At 45.4% G+C, this 17,750-nt stretch overlaps 1 protein-coding gene across 2 annotated transcripts in view; it reads left to right on the forward strand.

The window, feature by feature from the left end:
• Nucleotides 1–1,344: 1,344 nt before the first annotated feature.
• Nucleotides 1,345–17,750, forward strand: part of usp25 (ubiquitin specific peptidase 25) — a 64,445-nt gene continuing 48,039 nt past the window's right edge. For both annotated transcript variants that reach the window (XM_042333915.1, XM_042333916.1), the window contains exons 1-5: nt 1,345–1,422; nt 3,407–3,548; nt 5,228–5,351; nt 9,800–9,962; nt 16,993–17,079. The gene's annotated coding sequence lies outside the window, so the exon portion shown is untranslated. The remainder of the gene's footprint in view (nt 1,423–3,406; nt 3,549–5,227; nt 5,352–9,799; nt 9,963–16,992; nt 17,080–17,750) is intronic.

Below are 17,750 nucleotides of genomic sequence, written 5' to 3' on the forward strand. Positions count from 1 at the left end.
GGACTGGCTCCTCCAGCCTCCTGCAAGTCCCTCGTGCCCTCCCTTCCACCATTGGCAGCCGGGCTTTCAACCACTAGTCCTGAAACTCTGGAACACTCTCCCTCTATCCCTCCTCCTTGCCCCTTTCTTCCCCGTCTTCAGGTCGTGCCTGAAGACCTTCGTCTTCGACCGTGCCTACGGTCACACACACACCCCCACCCCCGGCTCAGCATCTTGCCTCGCTACTGTCAAGCGCTCTCGGACGCAATCCTGCATGAGGGATAAATGCAAGTTATTGTTGAAATGAAGTAAATGTTGCGGAGGCAAATGCAGCAGCCCACAATGAGCTGAGTAGCCAATTGATTGGAATTTGCAGGTGAATGTGGATGAGGTTGAGGAGGGAATATAAGAGCCCAGGGAAAAACTGCTTCTCTGAAATCGGTTTAAAGAAAGAAATGATGACTTGGAGATGAATACGTTTCTTTTCAAACAAAAAACCTTTATGGCTAGAGTGCATAAAGTTTAAACATTGTGGAAAGAATCGTCTCAAAGTGCTTTGCAGAGTGAGATGAATTAGCGACGAATGTTCTAATGCGCCATGCTTCGACGACAACTTTTAAGAGAGAAGTAAATAATTATTTGGGGAGGACAAGTTTGCAGGGCTATGAGGAGAGAGCGGGGCAGTGGGACTGATTGGATAATTCTTTTCAAAGAGCTGGTACAGGCGCGATGGGCCAAATGGCCTTCTTCTGTGCTGGGGGGGCTGTGTGACCGTCGTTCAGTATTGTCCCAGTATTGCCCCCATCCTAGATCTCTTTTCTGAAGTCCCTCTGCCTCGCGCTCTTCCTCTGCTCAAATAAAACCCACCTAAAGATTTCTCGTTGACTGTGCTTTATTTACCCCCACTCACCTTGACACGTCTCGAAGATGTGAAAGACACTATGTCAAATACAAGGATTATTATCGATATAATATTGTCAGGCAGTATCCCCTCTCCCTCCTTCCTTCCTACGGATAGGCTGCTCCGGTGCCCACTGGACTATTTGCCAACTTTAGTCGTGAGATGTTATGGTTAAGTGGCAGAGGTATGGGCAACAATTTTTTGTTTGTCGGTTCTTCTAGGCAACAAGTGAAGATCAGGTTGCTCGGCTCAGCCGTGGCTCAGTTTTGATGGGTAGATCTAAAGCTGGTTATTGCCTTATCGCTTTGATTTGTCGGGAATGTACCGCTTGATTGCCTCATCGGGTTCACCATGCCTCCGGGCCCCGGGGCTTTTGATTGTTTGCGCACTTCGCTTGTAAAGGCATTTGTCTGCAGTTTAATGGCATTTTCTCTCTTTCCCTTGCGTTCCTTTCTATCCTCCAGCACCAGCAGACACTACTGAACCAGTTGAGAGAGGTCACAGGAACCAATGACATCCAATTATTGCAACAAGCCTTACAGGTACTGACTGCACAGTTATATAAAGGGAGCCTCCTCGGTCTGTTTGGATCGTATTGCTGTTTATCCTGACGTACAGTGTTTTTGTATTTGTAGGTTGTTAACTGGGTTTAGAGGGTCAGACATTGTGTGCTTTTCAGGCAGCTTGCTGGGGTTTTTTTTTGGACTGCCGGGTGCCTGCCACATGCAGAAACCCATCACTGTGCTTGAGAGTATCCAGACCAATCTGTGAATTCCACACATCCCACCTACACAAGGAAATCCCAGAAATAGATTGTTGGAATGGAATACGCACTCTCTCTCTCTTCCTCTCCCTCTCCCTGGAAGGACGCATCCTGCTTACCTAATTCCGGAACGTATTAGGCGCAGGTTGGCAAGAGCCCAGGCTTGCGGGGAACCCCAGAGTGTGTGTCGGGGTAACTGTTGGAGTCCAACCAGCTAAAGCCGCATAGATTGCCATTGATATCTCTGTCTGGCCAAGCTTTCCCGCTGCTTGTCCAGATAGGACCACCCTTTGGCTCTGGCTTGCAGGGTTAACAGGAGCTGACTCCCTGCCCCCAGTGACTGGTCTGCCCTTCCAGGTCCTGCTGATGAGCCAGGCCGGGCTGGACCGTCATTACCAGTGCCCTGGAATATTACTGATTGCCTTGACAGACTGTGATGTGATCTGGGAGTCGTCGAAAGCAGCTTTGTGCCAGCAGTTCTGCCCCTGGTCGTCAAATGGCTTCGACTGATGTTAGTTAGTGGAGGTCATGGACTCACTGCTGGGAGGGTAAAAGATACCTCTTTGCTTCCAGGCAAAGTGTCTGTTTGGCTCAGTTGGTAGGATTCTTGGATCTGGGTCAAGCACTTATGTTGTGAGCTGACAGTTGAGTGCAGTGCAGGGGGGAACGCTGCATTGTAGCTCAGTGGTTAGAGCACTCGCCTTGCAAACAAGAACCTGGGTTCGATTCCCGGGTAGGGGGCGAAATGTTGGACAAGTTTCCTTACTCCACACACACGCCTCTGTTTACCTAGCAGTAAACGGAAACCCGGTTGTCAGTCGATTGGTGGATCGCTTTTTGGGGGCCAGTAATGCCTTCAAAAAATATATATAATAATTTTTTTGTCAATCCACAACTCTGCTGTGCACAATTGGCTGCTGCCTTTCGCCCACAAAATATACAGTCAATTCACTTTGCAGTACATTCTGTGAAGCGCTTAGAGACGTCTCGAAGACGTGATAAGGCGCTATATCAAGTGCAAGGATGATTATTATTATAACAGGTAAATGGGTGGTTGGGGTTTGTGGCTCACAACTTGATGCCTTGATATTTCTACATTGCCTTTGTTTTATTTATTATTCAACTGATTTNAAAAAAACTCAGATCGAAGTGTAGGCTGTTTTTATTAAATGACTTAGCTGCAGGAGCCACTGCTGACTGCTATCACGTTCTCGGGCAGTGAGGGCACAGCTAATGCTCACTGCTTTGCTGTGTCTATACAGCTGGTAATACAGGGATTATAGTTGCATTATAACAGCCCCATCAGAGAAAGGACCAATGCACCTTATAACTGCCGATCTGAGACCTGAAATTTCATTCAGTCTCAGGTTGTAAGACCAACCTTATCTTAAAATTTGAACATCGCACAAATTGTGTGAAACAATTAAATTTGTCTTAATTTGGAACCTGTTTTTCTGCTTTTATAGAATCACAGAAGCGCTCTGAGACGCTACCCTGCGTAGAGGGTGCTATATAAGTGGAAGTTGTTGTATAGAATCTTACAGCACAGAAGGAGGCCATTTGGCCCGTCGTGCCTTTGCCGGCTCTTTGAAAGAACATATTTTATGGGCGAAACGCAGACAGCCAGTTATATATAAATGCAAGCTTTTGTGGTAGAGTTGTGTGATCCAATTACTATTATTCATTGGGCCGTTGGGAGGAGGGAGTGGGGAGTGAGGGAGAGAGAGAGAGACATGACGCTGACCTTTCTGATGTTTTCTCAGGCTAGTAATGGGGATCTAGCGGAAGCTGTCGCTTTCCTAACCGAAAAGAATGCCAAAGCACCACAGCAGGAGGAAGCTTACTACCACACAGGACAAACTGGCAATGACCGTTACATCAGCGTGGGAAGCCAGGCTGACACAAGTGAGTAATGCAACGTAGGAAGACTGGACTCCAAACAAAAATGTATGAAGATTTACAAACAATAGCCATATTGGGGGTCATTTTTTGGGGGCGGACGAAAACGTTTTTAAAAGCTCTTTTTTCCCCCGGGGAGTGGGGCATCAATGGCTTGAAATTCCACCCAGCCTTAGCCGGCGACATAATTTTGCTTTAAGATTTAAATTGTCGCCAAATTGTGCACGATTCTTAAATTTAGTCCGATTTGTCATGGCTTTCAAATTCAGACAGAATTGAAGAGTCTTCCACGATTCAGTTTAAATTTTAGTCCAAAATGACTCGCGGGGCTTAGACTAGAAGGAGGTTGGGATGTGTTGCTGTTTCTCTGTCAGTTTGTCTTCCTGCTGCCAGGATCGAGAGAAAAAAAAACCTCTGTTTAAGCTTTAGGCCCATTTTTCCGTTCTGACATTCTATTGTAATCCTTTCATTTGTCAGCTGAAGGCTGAACTGTTAAGGTTTCCGGTTGATTTCTTCCATTGACCTGAGTGTGATGATTCTTGATGGCTCCATGGTGTCTGGTTGCCTTCAGGTATCTCTTCTGAGTAATCCTTCTTAATGTGCGACCCTGGGCAGTATTCTTGCTCCTCGACCAGCTCCACGTCTCCAGCCTGGCCTGACCCTGCCCCACCATTGGCAGTCGGGCCTCTCCGCCTCCACCCTTTGGAACTCCATCCCACAGTCCCTTCACCTCGCTCCCTCCCTTGCATCCTTCAAGGCAAGTCTCAAGATCCTCCTCTTCGACTGTGCATTCTGCCAAACTCATACTCCCCCAACAACCATCCCTGACTGTCCAGCACCTTGGTACCTCCTCCTGAATGTAAGGTGCTGTACAAATGTAATTTTGTATTGACCTCCTTGATAAGCGCTCCGGGAAGCTGAAGCTGTATAAATGCAAGTTGTTGTTGTTTCTCCACTTCCGGAATGTCTTTTGACTCTGCCCTGTCTCACTCATTGTGATGATGCTCTTATCACCTCCAGACTCAACGTTTCCCACCCTCATCCAGAATTTGCATCTTCTCCTGAGTTAAGACTGCATGTTGCCTATCAAGCCGACTCTATTCTTGCCAAGTTCCACTGACGGCTTTTGTGGCCTGTCTCTCAGTGGATTGACTTCACGTTCCTCTTTAAAATCCCCCCTGTGCCCTTCACCATCTTACCTCGCAATCATCTCCAGCCTCACTTTACCACCTAAACTTGGACCTGCTGCATTGTGCATTGGCAGCTGACCTTTCAGCCACCAGTTAAGTTCTCTGGAACTCTCTTCCCCCCTCCACCCAATCCCTCTTGTCTCCCTCTCAAAACCCTCTTTGAAACCTACTTTTCGACCAAGCCTTTGGTTTAACTCCCTCATACACTTCCTTGTTCTGGATTTTAATACATCTCTGTTATGTGAAAGTTTTATCAGCTGAAAAGTGCAAGTTGTTGTTGTGATTTGGATCAGACAAGTGGCTCATGTGAAGTGAAACATTAGTGCAGATAGAAAGGGCTGAATGGTCTGTTTCTGTGTTCTGTGTAACTTTCTATGATTTTTAGTAGCTGTTTTTGACTTACGTGCACCAATTATCCTAGGGCTATCGCGAACAACTACCTTTGATCTGAAGCTGAATTGTTATTGACGCAAACACTCTTTATGCTGTTCTTAGATGTCATTGACCTGACTGGTGATGATAAGGATGACCTGCAGAGAGCTATTGCCCTGAGTTTAGAGGAATCCAACAGAGCCTTCAGAGAGACTGGCATCACGGATGAGGAGCAAGCCATCAGCAGGTGAGGTGGCGGAGAGGGTCTGTAAACCAGAATCCATAAGGTTTCTGCTTCTGGAAAACCATGGAAATATACTGCTCAGAAAGAGGCCAGTTGGCCCTTTATGTCTCTGCCGATTCTTTGAAAGAGCTATCTGTCCAGTCCCACGTGGAGTCCTGTAACTCGTAGTTCTTCCGCTCGCCTCGCAAGCGAGAGGATCTGGGCAAGGCGAAACGTTGGGAAAGTTTCTTACTCCTTACGCCTCTGTATACCTAGCTGTAAGTAGGAACCTGGTCGTATTGCTTTTCCCGGGATAATAATTCCTTCCAAAAAAAAATTGTCACTCAATCCACCACTGTAGGACGCTGCTGTGTGCAATTGGCTGCCGCGTTTCGCCCACAAAATATACAGTCAATTCGCTTCACAGTTTATTCTGCGAAGCGCTTTGAGACGTCTCGAAGACGTGATAAGGATTGCAAGGATTATTATCAAAACGCAAAATACTGCAGATGCTGGAAATCTGAAACAAAAACAGGAATCGCTAGGAACACTCAGCAGGTGTTCTGGTCTGCCTGTTTTGTTGTAATTCCCCCCCCCTTTGTTTTTAACACCTCTTTAACCCATCATCCCTTTGTCCTCTACCCCATTTTCTCCTTTGTCTTCCTTGCTCTGCCTCTCCCCTGTCTGTTAGCCCTTAAAAGCCTCTCCCTCCCAACATGTCCCAGTTCTGCCGAAGGGTCGTGGACCCGAAACGTTGACTCACTTTCCTTTCTCCATAGATGCCGCCTGACCTGCTGAGTGTTCCCGGCGGCTTCTGTTTTTGTTGCAAGGATTATTATTATTATATTCTGTGAAGCGCTTTGAGACGTCTCGAAGACCTGATGAGGCGCTGAATCAAATAGAATGACTATATTGGGTGGATTGCTGAGTGTTCCCAGCGACTTCTGTTTTTGTTTACGAGGATTATATTCTCCTGCCTTTTGCCCACAAAGGTCCTTCCCGACTGCCGAGGGCAGTCAGTCGAGCTCCAGCATAGGGCTGGGCCCACCACCAACACACAAGAGCATTGTTAAACATTCCCCAAAGGCAAGGATTATTATTGTGGTAAATTGGCTTCTAACTCTATTAGACGAGCAGGTGCGGACAGTACAGTATGGGAAATCGAAAGAACCCTGGCCAATACGAGGAATGTGAAACCAAAACAGAAACAAGAGAAAGTGAAACTTAGTTAATATAAGACTTAACCCTTCATCTGAAAGAGATTACTCCCTAAAACAGCATCAAGGGTTTATTTCAGGTGCCAGTTGACCTGCTCAAAGGGAGAATAATAATAATCCTTACATTTGATATAGCGCCTTACGTTATTGAGACTTCTCAAAGCGCTTCACAGAATATACTGTGAAGTGGAGTGAGTGTGTATTTTGCGAGTGAAACCGGCGGCCAGTTTCGCACGGCAATGAGTCACAAACAGCCGTTTAATTAAATTTAATTTAACGCTCTGATTCTGATTATAGTAATCCTTGCATTTGATATAAGTAACAGGAGCAGAATAATATTTTCACCCACTCCAAAAGCATCTGAACAGCTTTGAACGCCTATTCTTGTAATTAGCTAATTTGATTCTTTTCTGCGCCAGTGCAAGTAGATGGTGTCAATGTGTATTTGTATTATACTGATTAGCACCTTATTCCCAATGAGCTGGTGAGTTATTAATAATAATAATAATAATCCTTCCATTTGATGTAGGGCATTTCAGCTCGGGAGGGCAGCTGGAAGTATTTTACAGGATTTACTGTGCAGTTTAGTGATTGTATTTTGTAGGCTACCCACGACAGCTAACTTGTGCACAGGGATGTCCCACAAACAGCCATGAAGTGAATGGCACCCATTTTATAAATAGCTCTTCCATGCCGCTTTGACCTCATTGTCTCTTCAGTCCCTGATAAGTGTTTTGTTTCCTATGCAGCTTCACCAAGTTTTCTTTTTTAACAATCTTTACATTTCATATAGCGCCTTATCACATTTTCTTAAACATCTCAAAACGCTTCAGAGATTAAAGTGTATATTTTTGTGGGCGAAACGCGGCAGCCGGTGGATTGAGTGACCAATTTTTTTTTGAAGGAATTATTACCCCCGGAAAAGCCGTCCGCCAATCGACTAACAACTGAGTTCCTACTTATTGCTGGGTAAACAGAGGCTTACGGAGTAAGGAAACTTGCCCAACGTTTCGCCCTGCTAAAATACAACCTTCCCTCCCCACACCCACCCTAATAGTGAGATTTAAAATCAGTGCGACTTCTGGTTTTATATCAGATTTTACAGCATCTGCAGTGTTTTACCTTTTTTTTACTCAGCCTTTCAGTCTGGGCTGGTTTTCAATGTGGGTGTCTGGGCTGACTGATGAGCGGAGCCAGGTGCTACCACCCAGTCCTTCGAAGGAATTAATGCTCCTGTGAGCTGGAGTCGTAAAAGTGTATTTGATCGCAGTAGCCGCAGCTTGTTTTATTTACTGTTAGTTACCTCTCCAAATCACGTGGGCTTATTTTAGACCCACTGCTTGCTGCAAGGATCTATTAGACAAGGCTGTCAAATTTGTAGACAGAGTAAAGTGGAACCACAGCCACTCATTGCAAACGTTTAGTACTTTGTTTTATAATAATAATAACAATAATAATCCTTGCATTTGATCTAGCGCCTTTTCACATCTTTGAGACGTCTCAAAGCGCTTTCAAGTGAATGAACTGTATAGTTTGTGGGCGAAACGTGGCAGCCAATCGCGCACAGCAGTGTCCCACAAGCAGTCAGGAATTGAGTGACCTATTTCTGATTTATCCTCATTTTTGAAGGAATGTATTACCCCCGGAAAAGTTTTAATAGAAAGACCGAAACACTTGCTCCGAGCACTTAGGCCAACCTTTGTTTTTGTGTTTTCTTGACAGCGTTCTCTCTCTCTATATATATTTATATGTGTGTATAATATATATAATATATATCTGTGATTGTGTGTGTGCCCCTTGGGAGAGCCTGTAGAGAGATGTATCTTGATGACTGCTTGCATCGAGCAGCATTTATTGACAGACAGCGTGAGTAATTGGCTGCGGATACTCCTGGCATCTCCAGTCACTTGCTGAGCGCAAATGTTACTTGAAACCAAAGCCGATGAGATCATCCACAGCCGAGCATATGTCGCTGTATTTCTTTGATTGAACTGCATCGAGCCTCTCCAGGGGACTCTCCAGAATCTTCTTTTCTAATCCAAAAACGGTAGCGCCTAGAACCTGTTTAATCAGAGAGAATCGAAGGGAAGATTCGCCCATTTTATATTTCCTAAAATCTCTCCTCCTCCCAATCTCCTTCGCCCACACCCCTCACTCCACCTTAATGATGGGAGAACATTATTATAGCGATTCTTGCATTTGATGCAGATCCTGTATTGTAAGCCCTTTACAGGTAATTGCTGTGAAGTCTAGTGACTCTGTGTTTGTAGCAAACACTACAGCTATTTTGCATGAAGCATGTCCTACAATCACAAAGATAATGCCTAATTTATCTGCAGGATTGTTGGCCAGGACACTGGGAGCAACCCGTTTTCCGGTTGTGTCATGCGCTCTTTAATGTCCACTTAAACACAACAACAACAAATCATACATCTATAGCACCCTTCACGTCTGAAAGACATCCCAGGGCACTGGGAATAGGCAGATAGGATCTCAGTGTAGTATCTCATCGATGGGTCACTCCCCTCAGTGCTGTACTGGAGTGTCAGGCGAGTGTATATAGTGTATACTTAACAGAAACAGGAATGCTCATTCTAGGTATCATGAATGCCTGTAGCTTAGTGGTTAGAGCACTCGCCTCGCAAGTGAGAGACCTGGGTTCAATTCCTGACAGGGCAAAACGTTGGGCAAGTTTCCTTACTCCACACTCCTCTGTTTACCCAGAAGTAAATAGGAACCCGGTTGCAAGTCGATTGGCGGATCGTTTTTCCGGGTGTAATACCTCCTTCAAAAAATAAAATAAATAATAATAAATTGGCCACTCAATCCATGACTGTTTGTGGGACGCTGCTGTGCGCAATTGGCTGCCGCGTTTCACCCACAAATATACAGTCAATTCACTTTACACCATATTCTGTGAAGCGCTTTGAGACGTCTCGAAGAAGTGATAAGGTGCTATATCAAATGCAAGCATTATTATAATAATTGTTAGTATCTGACATTTGACCCTTGCGGGTTCTGAAATTTTAGACTGCACCTAGAGGAAATAGCCCTAGAAAATTAAATTCCTAATATTATTTGACGGTTGAAACGTGCGTGCTTTACATGCTTTAGGTACGTGCTTTTTGGGTTTCAATTGCAACACTTTACGGTTGTCAGACTCTGCCACTTTGAAGCGCTCCTGGACGCTACCCCGCATGATGGGCTATACATAAATACAAGTTGTTGTTGACGTATTTTTTTGTTGGCCTCAAGAGTTCTGGAGGCCAGCATAGCGGAGAACAAGGCCAGTTTGAAGAGAACCCAAGGGGAGGTGTGGAGCGACTCACTAAATCCGCACGACCGGAAACGACAAGATAACTGTCCGGTGGGACTAAAAAACGTCGGAAACACCTGCTGGTTCAGCGCAGTCATTCAGGTAAGAGTTTTCCTGCTGTCGAAAATGCTCATTTCTTTGTCTCCTTGTCTTACTGTTTCCTCAACGCCGAGTTATTGGCTGTGCGGCTTAATGAAAGGCGCCTCATCTCTTTCGTAGAGTGTCAACCTTGACTGAGAATTCTGGTAGAGATGGTGTGAGGGAATGTGGATTTAACCAACTGCTGTTTGTGTGTATTATGTATGGTGTTTCTCTCTTAACTTTTTCTGTGTCTCTCTCTTTCACTACAAACACACAGTCACCACACTTTACTGTGTATCGGGCTATGCGCTTTGAGACATCCTCCTGACATGACAAGCGAAATATCAAATGTAAGGGTAATTATTATTATCATCCGTGTACTGACCTGGATCAATACCTCATGCTGCTTGGTAAAATCATATATCTGGTAATAATAATAATAATAATCCTTGCATTTGATATAGCACCTTATCATGTCTTCGAGACGTCTCAAATCGCTGTAAGCTGAATTGACTGTATGCAATGTGCGCGCAGCTGACAATTTGAGGTAACATTGCAGCCCAATTCCACTTTTACATCATACAGCTGAACGTGTGCATAATTGGCATGTACGTGAGTTTGGATCAATTCACCAAACAAAAAAATAATCAATCTGAATGTTTGCGAAGGATTTGCAATGAGAAATCATGCTAGAATTTCCCATCTGTGTGTGTGTGTGTATATATGTATATATATATATGTGTGTGTGCTAGCTGTACCTATTGCAGCTACGCTTGCAACCAAAGGATCCAATATGAAATGTGGATTGATACACAGACAGACACGCAGACAGACATCTCATCTTCATCTATTCTCATCTGGGAGAATTCCTGTGGGAGGAATCCTTTCCAGAGGATTCAGTGGCAGAACTCGGCGCTTTAAAAATGTAATTTTGTTGATGTTGCCATGGCTTAGCTTCGTCTGTGCTCTTTATTTTGTTCACCCCGCTGGGCTACGTGCGAGCTCTGTGACACAGGATGCCACAGCGCCACAGTCAGCCTGGCACGGCCACCAGGTGTAACTGCAGTTTGTGCGTGCGTACGTAGGTGCTCTGTGACGATGCCACAGCCCCACTTTGACTCCGCAGCCACCAGGTGTAACTGTAGCGAAAAATACAAAACTGTAAATAGCTCACGAACAATAGGAGATACCTGAAAACAAATATGCCCATGTCACTCCCAGTTTAAGATCTTTCCGGTGGAGTAAAAACCATGTCTCTACAGGTCAGTCGCTTATTGAGATCCTTCTTGAAGTGTATTGTCATTTTATTAGTATAGAAGAAGATTTTTATACATATATATATATACATATAGGACTATAGAACAGGAGTGGGCCATTCAGCCCATCAAGCCTGTTCCGCCATTCTTTTAGACCGTGGCTGATCTGTACCTCAACTCCAATTACCTGCCTTTGCCCCATATCCCTTGATACCCTGACCTAACACAAATCTATCCACCTCAGTCTTGAAGGTTTGAATGGATCCAGCACGCACAGCCTCATGGGTGGGGAGACAGTTCTATATTTCCACTACCCTTTGCGTTAACAAAAGAATGAATCTTATTTTTGTTTGCATTTTCCTTCCCTCTCTCTCGCTCATCCTCCCACCCCCTCCTTCCCAAACCCTCCCTTTCCACCCGCTCCTCGTGGCTGTGGATCAGCTGATAACAGCTGACATAAGGGAGAGTGGAACTGATCCTGAAGCAGGCAGATTGAGTTGCAGTTGAAGGCTGGGTGATGGTTGTTTACGTAAAGCCAGTGTGTGGCTGTTTGTCACTCGATGTCCTTCTCCGTCTTGGCTCGTGAGATTCCCGTTCACGTCCGAAAATACAACAACAAATGACATTTGTGCAGTGCCCTTCGCATCAGGAGGACGTCCCAAGACCTATTCCCAGAATTGAAGAGAACAGATTTTGGGATGATAACCTGCTAAATTGGGGCTTTTTTTCCCGCGCCGGAACAATGATTGAAGCGCGGTGGCGGGAGAGTGGGTGGGAGCTGGCGGTTGAGGTGGGTGGGGGCTGCTGGAGGTGTTGAAATGTTTTAAGATTCTGAATGCGCACCGCCGGATAAATAGAGAAAAATTATTTCCTTTAGTTGCTGGTCTTCGATGACGAGAGACTGTAGGTTCAGAAATGTTTAGCAGAAGAGTTGGAGTCCTGTAGCTCAGGGCTTGCTTTGCAAGCGAGAGGACTCGGGTTCGATTCCTGGGCCGGGCGAAACGTTGGGCAAGTTTGCTTACTCCACACACGCGCCTCTGTTTTACCTAGCAGTTAAGTAGGAACCCGGCTCAGATAGGTTTGTTTGAACGGCCTCCTGGGCTGACAATTCCTGTCTGTACAACTGCCTTGTGGCATATCCTGTTTGCCATTAGTTATTGACAGTCATGGGACAGCCACACTTTGCAGCCGGTTATCATTGAGCGTAGGTGTAAACAAGTGCAAACAAGTGACTCTGCCAAATCCGTACTGAATCTGCTGTGGAACAAAGTGCACACAGCAATGACAGCTTTGCTGGCCTTTGACGGACTGTGATGTGTGCATCTATTTGGAGTTCGCATCGACCAAAGGTTAAACACATGCAGGAATGTCCACCCTTTGGAGCTCCATTCCACAGACCCTTCGCCTTGCTCTCTGCCTTGCCTCCTTCGAGGCACATCTCAAGACCCTCCTCTTCGACCCCGCCCTTGGCCACTCTCCTGCTCCCTACCCTCCCTGTCCTACACCCCTGATCCCAACCCCTTGTTCGGGTCCAAAAAAAATCCACGAGTGTCCAGCGCCTTGGGATGTCCTCCCGACGCAAAAGACTCTATACAAATTCAATTAGTGGTTGTAACTGTGGTTAGAGCACTCGCTTCGCAAGCGAGAGACCTGGGATTGATTCCCGGGCAGGGCGAAACGTTGGGCAAGTTTCCTTGCTCCACACATGTGCCTCTGTTTACCCAGCAGTAAGTAGAAACCCGGTTGTTAGTCAATTGCCGGATCGCTTTTCCGGGGGTAATAATTCCTTCAAAAAAAATAATAAATTGGTCACTCAATCCACGATTGTTTGTGGGAAATTGCTGTGAGTAATTGACTGCCTCGTTCCACCCACAAAATATAGTCACTACACTTTACAGAATATTCTGTGAAGCCCTTTGAGACATCTCGAAGACGAGATAAGGCGCTGTATCAAAATCAAGGATTATTATTATAATAACTCCGTACAAGTTTCGATTGAACTAAAACTGGTGCCTCTGGTAGAATAATTAATTAACCTGCAGTTGTGTAAGGCAGAGGTGGGTGAAGGAAACGGAACTGATTTAATGGTGAGGTTTAGTGAAAGGGGGCAGCAAACTGCAGTAAATCCCATACAGAGATGTTGTTATATAAAAAAAAGTGAATCACAAATTATTAATAAGTCCAGGATTGTTTTGAAGATTAACTTACACTCCGACATGTCTTGGGGAAAAAAAATGCGGCCAGCAGAGGAGCTAATCGCTCTGTTTAGCCTGGCGGGGGGCCAGCCATGGATCTGACCACTCTGTTAGGCCTGGGACCAAAGGTGCAGCCAGAAAAAAAACATCTTATTCTGTTTATCCAAATTGTAAACCTGGGAACAGAGGGAATTAAAGTCACTTGGGAACTAAACTAAAGAGCACTGAGACGCCTCGAAGACGCGATAAGGCACTATATCAAATGCAAGGATGATTATTACTTGTATTCTATGCTCAACACCTCCTTTAATATTAGCAGTTGGACGAAAAGATATGTTAATTCATGAAACAGGGTTATCGTAGGCAGGGTTACAATGGGCAAACATTATGCAACTTATGGAACATATAGTTTGTCATTGCAGTGACAATATCAAGGTTCCCATGCAGCAGAAAATATTCTCTTGGTTTGAGATCGCAGGCAGTAAATCTCTTGCAACTTTTTAAATAGTAATACCTTACGATACAACACCCTGCTTGTCCAGGGGGTAATAATTTCTTCAAAAAAATTAATAATAAATTGGCCACTTCAATCCACGATGTTTGTGGGACTCTGCTGTGCACAATTGACTGCCACGTTTCGCCCACAAAAATACACAGTCAATTCAGTATATTCTGTGAAGCGCTTTGAGACGTCTCGGAAGACGTGATAAGGCGCTGTATCAAATGCAAGGATTATTATTATTATTATATCTGTATCCTCGTTTCATTGATACCTGTTCGTCTTTCTTCTGATGTGACTTGAATCTCGGACCCTTGCTTGGCTTGAATCTCAGAGCCTCGGGTGGATGCGAAACTCGGCAGCCAATTGGGCACAGCAGTGTCCCACAAACAACCATGGATTGAGCGACCAATTACTTTTTGAGGGCCCCTAGAAAGCAATCCGCTTATCGACTAATAACCAGGTTCCTATTTACTGCTAGGTGTGGAGTAAGGAAACTTGCCCAATGTTTCGCCCTGGCCGGGCAGCGAGGCGAGCGCTCTAACCGCTGAGCTACAGGACTCCCTTTCTTCTTTCTTTGCCAATTTAATAATAATCACAATAATCCTTGCATTTGATACAGCGCCTCATCACGTGTTCGAGACATCTCAAAGAGCTTCGCAGAATATACGGTAGAGTGTACTTTGTGGGGGAACTGTGGCGGCCAATTGCGCACGGCAACTCTTCACAATACAATCTGTTGATATCTTCTCATACCATTTTGTCTACTCTTATGAAGGCTCCCCCCCACCTGTGACGCTTGTTACACTTTGACAGGACTTACCAATTCAGCTTAATTTAATTAAAACAGCGCTTGTAATCATGATCGTTGATCTGCAAGCCGTCTCCCGCACCTGCGATCAAGTGTGAGCGTCCGTCACTTAATCAGAACAGCATTTTCCAATGCTAATTGCCCCTTCCCGCCCAGCAGAGGAGTGGGGGGAGGTGGAGGTGGGGGCCCTTCCTCTTCCCACATCGCCTTTCACATTGGACAGGAAAGGGTCCCAATGAGCAACGGCTCCAGGGTGATTGACAGCCCGGAGCGCCCCACACCCATTCGCAAGCGGCTCCAGCTGTCAGTCGATCTGTATCTCCCCTTCTCTTAAACGCCAAGAGGAAGGAGATAATTCTATGAAATCACAATGCGAGGAGACCCAATTTTGGGGGACTTCAAACGACTGTGCGTATTTCCCCCTATTGACCAGGTAACATAATTGCAAACGTAAATCCGCAGGGTGCATCGCATCGTTGGTAGGATAGTAGAACGATCCCTTAAAGAAAATTAAAATATTTGGTCATTCATTCCACGACTGTTTGTGGGGACGCTGCTGTGCGCAATTGGCTGCCGCATTTCGCCCACGAAATATGCAGTCGATTCACTTTACAGTATAACCTGTGAAGCGCTTTGAGATGTCTCGAAGATGTGAGAAAGCGCTATGGAGTAAGGAAACTTGCCCAATGTTTCACCCCGCCTGGGAATCGAACCAGGTCCTCTCGCTTGCGAAGCGAGTGCTCTAAACACTGAGCTACAGGACTCCTAAACGCAAGGATTATTATTATTATGATTGTAATTCCACAGGTCAGCTCAATACTAACTAAGAAGTATAAACGTACCCAACTTTTAACAAAAACATTTTAACTAATAATTCACTGCTGATCTGATCACATATTAACAATTCACTTTTGATCGCAACCTGTATAAGCTGCTTCAACTTAGCCTTGTGTCTTGTCTTGTTAACCATTCCCCTGGAGTATAAGCCTTGTGACACGGTTTCTCAGCTGCTGCTCTTCCAGCTATAGATTTTATGTAAAATGCCAGTTCCCCACGGGTTGTGGTTCGAAAAATGTGGTTCATTCTCAGGTTAGCGACTTGTCCACTGCATTCAGCCTGACAGACTGTAAAAAGGTTCAAAAGATCAATTCAGTTGTCACCCAGAGCAGTAGGAAACAGGCTGGAAGCTGCAAGTTCTCTTTCATTTGTTGGTTTCTCAAATTTAGCTTCGCTCAACTGAGGAAAAAGCTTCAGGGGATTCAGGTCACTGCCGTTGACAAGCTTAGCTGATTTGGAGTCCTATAGCCCAGTGGTGAGGGCGCTCGCCTCGCAAGCGAGAGGACCTGGGTTTGATTCCCAGGAAGGGCAAAACGTTGGGCTAGTTTCGTTACTCCACGCACATCTCTGTTTACCCAGCAGCAAGTAGGAACCTGGTTGTTAGTCGACTGGAGGAATCCCTTTTCCGGAGTTAATAATCCCTTCAAAGTAAATAAAAATTATTTGGTCGCTCAATCCACGGCTGTTTGTGGGGACGCTGCTGTGCGCAATTGGCTGCCGCGTTTCACCCACAAAATATGCAGTCAATTCACTTTACAGTGTATCCTGTGAAGCGCTTTGAGATGTCTCGAAGATGCGATAAGACGTTGTATGAAATGCAAGGATTATTATTATTACTTCTCAAGCCATTGTTTTAGCTCGTCTCAACTCACAGCACTCTTGCTCTGGGTCAGAAGGTTCTGGGTGTCAGGCCAAGACCAAGGCTCGGAGATTAGGTCAACACTGTATTGCCGAAGGATAGATGTCAAACTGGTTTCTCATTTGCTTGTTCAGGCAAACGTTAAAGATCCTGTGGTGGACGTGACATGATGAGAAAACAAGGGAGTTTCTCCAGGTGTCCGGGTCAACAATCCTTCTGATAATCCCACCATTCACTTTGTGGCTGTTTGTGAGCCATGGCTGGTGCTCGCTCACCTACCACAGCTGACAGCAGTTATCCGTGAAACACTTTTCAAATGCTAATAATAATCCCTACATTTGATCTAAAGCACCTCATCGGGTCTTCGAGACATCTCAAAGCTCTTCGCAGAATATACTGTAAAGTGAATTGACTGTATATTTTGGAGGAGAAATAATTTGGGGAGCTATTATTAACAATACTAAATGATAAGGCACTACAGAATAGTAATTCATTTCTGCTGTTTATCATAATCCTGATTTCTCTTCGAATTGTGTCCCCTGAAGCTCTCATCAGTAGCAGTCTCTAATTCTCTGCGTCTTTTCCTCTCTTCAGTCTCTCTTCAATCTGCTTGAGTTCCGGAGACTTGTGCTCAACTACGTACCGCCCGGAGATGCTCACGATGTACCTCGGAATCAGAAGGTGCGTATGTGGCGTGTGGATGGAACTGGGAACGTTTGTCACCATTCCGTGACAAGGAGAAGGACCATTACCGTCCATTAACCTACTTGTGTCGAGAAACATTACTCCCCCTTTCTCTAGTCACAACCCCATCATCAACCATGAGCTTCAGTGGCTCATTAGTTTCCAGACCTCTTGTCTAAGATGGAAGCAACCCAGCTGCTTTTCCTCTCTCTCTCTCTCTCTCTCTCTTTCTCTCTCATGGTAAAGGAGCTGAGCTCCCAAATTTCTGCTGCTTTCAGTCTTAAGAGCAGCAGAAATTTGGAAACAGCGCAGGTCAAAGTCACTAATGACATTCTGGATATCTGTGATCAGGGGCTCCCTCTGCTTCCTTGTCCTCCTCGACCTCTCTGGGGCCTTTGACATTTTCGACCATTTCATCTTCATATAACCGCCTCTCTTCCTTACTTAATCTTCACGGACCTGCCGTTGCCTGGTTCGATTCCTATCTCTCTCACCGTCTCAAACGTTTTCTCCTCCAACCCCCGCACTGTCATGCCTGGTGTCCCCCAGGGCTCTGTCCTTGGCCCTCTCCTCTTTAATATCTTCATGCTCCCCCTTGGTGATATCATCCATAGACATGGGGTCAACTTCCATACATATGCGGATGACACCCAACTCTATCTTTCTGC

The sequence above is a fragment of the Callorhinchus milii genome, unplaced genomic scaffold (assembly GCF_018977255.1).
Source record: "Callorhinchus milii isolate IMCB2004 unplaced genomic scaffold, IMCB_Cmil_1.0 Scaffold4, whole genome shotgun sequence".
NCBI lineage: Eukaryota > Metazoa > Chordata > Chondrichthyes > Chimaeriformes > Callorhinchidae > Callorhinchus > Callorhinchus milii.